The sequence below is a fragment of the Gavialis gangeticus genome, unplaced genomic scaffold (genome assembly GCF_001723915.1).
Source record: "Gavialis gangeticus isolate Ggan-Ray unplaced genomic scaffold, GavGan_comp1, whole genome shotgun sequence".
Lineage (NCBI taxonomy): Eukaryota > Metazoa > Chordata > Crocodylia > Gavialidae > Gavialis > Gavialis gangeticus.
The window spans coordinates 28,862,463-28,868,847 of NW_017729030.1; positions in this window are offsets into that span (position 1 = coordinate 28,862,463).

Below are 6,385 nucleotides of genomic sequence, written 5' to 3' on the forward strand. Positions count from 1 at the left end.
GTGTGTGTGTGTGTGTGTGTGTGTGTGTGTGTGTGTGAGATTTTTTCATATTTATAAAAGTTTCTTCATAGTTATGGGCTTGAATGTATTTAAGTCATGCATGTATTTTGAGAGTGTTACAGTAGCTTTCAGCCTCAAGAAAATCAAATATGTTAAAGCCGACAGGAGCATTTCCATAGGAAAAGTACAACTATTGTATTCAAAAGCAGGATACACAAAGTAGAAGAGCTCTGTTCCTATGTTTTCTTCTCTATACTGAAAGAAACACAATACATTAGGATAAAGATGTTTTAAAAGGAAATGTTTTTGTCTTATAAACACATCTTGTCATGAATTCTAAAGCTGGACCATAAAACACAGGCAAAGATATTAAATATAAAACGGCCCAAGATTTTTCATCTGGTGTACCCACTCGGTGCATCCAAATGTTGGGAGGCAGCAAAATAGCAACTGTTTATTATCTACCAGATACAATGCTGTGAGTACTTTGTTTGTTGATTTGTTTTAATGAAAAAGGGTCTAAGTAGAAAATCAGTAAATGGAGAAAAACACAGGTATTCCATTGATCCATCTGAATCTGAACATCAACTTCCAGTGACCTCACTGTACTTGTCCCAATCTACATGAGCCTTCATTTTAGAGAAATACTGGGAACAACTATACGAGATGCTTTACTCATGATTAGAGCAAATTACTGGCAGTAAGCATCACTGTCTACATGTCCAGACCCTCACCGCACAGGAAATTGTTCTAATCGCAAGGAAATTTGTTACCTGTAAATACAAGTAGTAAATTTACTCAAAATTAGTTACTATGCAGTAATGCACGTGTCATCCCAATTTGCTTCTGGTCATCCCAACCAACAGGGGAGCACCTGCAATGCAGCCCCAGGACCCTGGGGCTGGAAGTTTCTCCAGCCCCAGGGCTAGGGTGGCTCTTATCTTGCCCCAGCCCCAGGCCCTTAAAAGCCTGTGGGGATGCTGGGGCCCTGGACCACCTGCATTCAGCCTCTGGCCATTGAGTGCCCCCTCAGAGGCCCCAGGCGAGCCGTGGCAGCATGCCCGCACTCCAGCACTGCTCCCTGGCACCACTCTGCCATGCAACTACCAGGCCCACACGTCACACTAAGCCCGGAGCTACAGCACCTGCCAGGCTTGGCAACACCCTTGGCTACCTGCAGCCAGCCTCTGATCACTGCTTCCCACTCCAGCTAGCCCTAGGCCACCTGCAGCAGCCTATCCAGGTCCCATTTCTGGCACCTACCATACCCTCGCAGCACACCTGCTTGTATTGTGCCATGCCTCTGTGCTAGGCACTGCATGCTCCTGCTCAGGCCTGCCAGCATTGGGACTGCCACATGGAGGCCCAATGAACCATTGAGGGAGCCATGCTGACATCTTCCCCAAGAGCATGCACCACCTCCTGGAGCTGCAACTGGTCCCAGGAAGAGACCATGGACCTCATCACAATGTGGGACAAGCCCAAGGTCCTCAGCCATTTTTTGTGGAGTGGGAGCTCCAACACCCATATCTATGAAGGCTTGTCAGGTTGCATGCAGGAGCATGGGCACAAACAGTTGGAGCACCAGTGTCACATAAAGGTCAAAGCCTTGCAGGCACAGTGGATCACTGTTACCAACCACAACCACAGGTTGGGGGCTGCCTGCAAGTTCATGCTGTTTATGTGGCAGCTGGATGACATCCTTGTAGCCTGGGTCCCTGGCTGGAGCCATGCCTTGTACTCCAGCATCCCAGGCATGAAGCACTCACTCTCCACCACTCACCCATGAACTTCACTTCATAAATCGACTGTATACAAAAAATCATGAACTCAAAACAGACATTGGATTTATGACATATTACAACCTGCCTAACCTGTGATTCACCAGATACCTGCCAGACATGACCTCTTACACTTTTCTTCCCCACCCCCTTCCTCTCCTCCCCTCCTCTCCTTTTCTACCCTTTGTCTTCCTAATTTCCAGCTATTTTCTTTTTCACAGACAGCCTCTTTTCTACCTTGAATTACTACTACTGTAGAGTCTCCCTTACTCAACTTTGGCTCCCCCTCCCTCCCTCCCTTCTCTGCTCTACCTTCTCTTTTCCTTATTTCCACCAATTTATACTCTCACTGACATTCTGTCACATTTTTAGCTTCTCTTAGTCCTTCGAGTCTCAGAACAGCAGAGACTTTCTATGCCTGAAGAAGGGCGATTGAGCCCAAAAGCTTGCTAAGAACTTTTTTCCAGCAACTCAGTTGGTCTAATAAAACCTTGCCCGCCTATGTCCTTAGACCAACATGGCTACAACCAAAAACCCAGCTCATTTACTCACAAAATGTAGCCAGAGCCCTGAACTTCCCCAGCACTTCAAGGAAGAGACTTAAGGTAGAAGGGGGAAGCATTTCTCTTACCCTCAGGCTGCATGCAGACATTTGGAGAGCTTATAGGGAGATTAGATCATGTTAAAAATAGTCACCTCATCGAAGATAAGTGGGGATGGAGTGGCTAGCAGGAGAGGACAAAGGGATTGAGGGGGAGCAAGCAGACTCTGGGAGGATATTGGGGAATCTGTGGGAGGATTGGGGGCCAGACAGGGTCTGTGGGGGGATCAACAGTCAGATGGAGTCCACAGGGAGGATCGGGGGGAATCAGGGGGCAGAGTCTTTGGGGGGATTGGAGGAGCAGGCAGGGTCTTTGGGGGTGTTGCTAGGGTCCAGGAGGGTTTGGCAGGATCAGGGGGGCTCAGTCTGTGGGGAGACTTGGGGGGATGAGAGGGATTTCTCCCCCACCCTTCATGATCAGGGTATTTTTAGCCCTGCAACCATCTCCCACCCCTAGACAAACAACCCCTCCCATTGAACCTACCCCCTTATCCCTCCTGCCTCTCCCTCCACCTGACTTACTTCCTCAGGCCCCTGCATTGGTGAATGCTAATAAATTAGCACTGTAAGTGTCTTGTGGGCTGGGGGGGTGGAAGCTGGCTGATCTATGGGGGCTGTATTCATCTGGGGGTGGGATGAGGGGCCCAGGGGCTTGTGCCAGGGAGGGGGTAGGAAAAACGCAGCCCCAAGGCTGGGGCCAGTAGCTGCACTTTCCCAGCTCTGGAGTTGCACTGGGAACCATACAGCAGTTTAGTTAGATTGGTCTTGCTGGACCCAAACTAAGTTAGACTACCTTGGAGGCACACTTAACTTAGACTGATCTAACTGTTGTGAACTTTTATACAGTTCACACCACCTAACTAATGTAAGTACCACACCTGGGCAAACTAAATTAGATCAGATGGCCATTTTTAATGCAATCTAACCTCCCCCTAACCACCCCAAATGCCTGTAGGCAGCCTCACACTGCAGTACCCACATAGGAAAGAAAACAGAGATGCTAGGCTTAGACTGCCTTTTGTATTTCCTGACTCAATATACATATAGGTGAGGAGGTTCTTTTGAGAGATCTGATGTCAAAAGATATTCATCTGTTTTCATTCCTCTCACATTAGACTTGCTTCATTCCACTAATGAAACTGGAGAGGAGACTCTAAGGTTTTGTTTTAAACTTATTGTACATGTTTACCCAGCTAGTGTATCAAGTCATACAGTTTCATACAATGCATAGCTCCTTGTCTAGTAGATTGTTTTAATTCTTTGGTAACTAGAATAGCTTCATCATAACCACAACATATTTCAGGGATGATATCCAAGATAAAGAGCTGAAACATAGACTTAAATAAAAACACATACCTAAGGCTACAAAATAATAAAGATAAATAATTGAGAAGGCATCAAGGTTGTTTTAAGCACTGTGACACATATCAGCTAGCAGGTCTGCTGCAGGAATCCCACACTCTTATGCAGTCATGGGGATGGTAGACACTGAGTGTTGTTCTGATGATATTTGCTGACAAGTGTTGTAAATAATGTGACTAAGGATGATTCCCAGAAACATCACTGTAAATGTACCTAGAATAATTGTTATCTGATACATTACCACACATTACCAATTAATGGTATATGAGAAACTGAATCCATCACGTTTCCTACTTGTAAAGTTCCGGAGGACTTTGTAATTGATATTCTGAAAGCATAATTGATTAAAATGTCTTTATATCTGTACAGAAACAAAACACTTCTACAGTTATGTGAAATGAAGCAGAGAGTTTCTCCTTTAAATTTCAGGAAAGCTAAAGGTGGTTCCTTTGGCAGGATGCATAGGAATTAAATGTCTTCTTGAGTTTCTAAAGTGGAAGTTACCGTGCAGCATTATCCAATAATATACAAGGCGATATTTGATTTTATGTTGCATTAAAAATATATAAAATAGATATAAATACAGATGAATGTCCATCCATCATATTTTGGGATGTTCCAAATCTGAAACTCAAATACATGTTCAAATGTTCTAGACTCTATACCACAATGATGTGAATATGATGGCATTTTCTGCTGTGGATATTAATTGGTTAATATTTTTTTAAAACAGCCCATATTTTGACAAAAAAAACAAAAAAAGATGTCTAATGAAGCCTGGTTTTCAAAGGTCTATATACCCAAGCAGCTCCTACCTCTTACTCTGCCTATTACATGCAACATTTTTGAATGACAGACCTAAGTTAGCTCTCAAGGCCACTGAAGCCTCTAACTCTTTTTGTCCCCATATAGAATAATTTTCAATTCTCTGACTTTGGCCACCCGGGTATAATACAAAGTAGGCCTGCACAGGGGCAGCAACAACTCAAATACCAGTGGTAAGATGCAAGTCAGAGGCAGTTCAGTTTATTTCTATTACAGTCAAATTCACATAAGTGAAACCCTAAAAAATTATGTGCTAAATTATACTGGCATGATTGTCCACAAACAGCTTGTACAATGCACTTTTCAAAGACTGTAGGTAATGTGCACACCTCTTGCACTTCAGTGACAAACATGATGTCCCCTACAGGCCAAATTACATTTTAGTAACGTGCATACCCAGCTTTCTTGCTGCTGTCCTCTCCCTTTATGTTTCCCAATAATAAGATTATTGCCTTATATACTTCTTTATGTGATTTATATGTTGCTTACTTTATTTTTCAGTGTCAGTAAACATTGCTAAAAATAATAAATGTGTTGCAATTAGGATTTGTCAGAATGACTCAACATTGTGATGCTGTTATTTAAAATTGATACTTTAGAAATGTAGAAATGTAGAAAGTGTATTTAAAATATTTTACAAGTTGAGGATGATTAATACAAAAGCTTTGGTTATTTACAGTGATCTCCGAGTCATAAGAACTGCCATTTATTGGCTAAGGACATAGGCCCATCCTACCCAGTATTCTGTGTCATACAGTGACAGACAGCAGATGCTGAAAGGGAGGGTGAACAGAGTATGAAATTTAAAATATAGGTTTTTTAGGGGGGTTTTCTGATCTGGTGATCTGTTGTATTTATTATTATTTTCTTATTTCTTTAGGCTTTACAAAAGATGTGTAGGTGCAACTCTGGTAAATATTTCAAAACAGAAATAACAATTCCACAAAATATAATAAACTACAAACCACACAACACCAAAAGAAATAAACTTTTCTTTTTCCCTGAACATTACACCCAGCAACATTTGTTTCTTCAATTGGCTTGTTAAGAGAATGTGTCTTGAAATACACTATGAAGGGTCAAAAGGTCTGAGGTATTTTAGATTGTATCTTGAAACGTTATCTCAACAGGTCCAAGTGAGAGAGAATCTCTGAGACAGGGAGCCCTTCAAAGAGAATTGCCTATAGTAAGACATCTTGACAGAAAGAAAACCAGATTTTCCCTCAAATTGTTCCACATGACTAGGGACAGAAGTTGCACATAAACTGGTTTTAGTGATCAGAAACTGGTTTAAACCTGAAACAGAACAGAAGTTCCACGCACATAAACCAGTTTCAAAATGGCCCAAACTGGTTTAAGATCAACCTGGTTGAATGCAGTATCAGACTTAACTGATTGAAGTCAAATCAGTTAATGGAACTTCTGTCCCAGACCCCTTCCTAATTTAAATTAAATCAGAGTTCCCCAGCATCCCAGCATGCTTTGCAGCCCTGGGACTGGCTGTGCTGTCTGTTCCAGAGAGCATGGTTGGCCTCACCTCTCTGCTCTCTAGTTGGAGCAGTGAGGGCAGGCTAACAAGGGGTCGGAGGTGGGAAACCTGGCTGGGAACCATAGCCAGGTCTGTCTGAGGGGGGAAGCAGCCCCTGCCAGACCTTTCCTCACTGGAGTGGAAGGGGTGCGCCATGGGGGGTGGGATGGGATGGGGCAACAGCCTGAGAGGGACTGTGCCCCCAGGCATACCCCTGCTGGGGTCTGGGGTCCCACTATCCCCAATGGAGTGGGCTGTCCACATCCCCTGCTCTCTGCTCGAGCACAG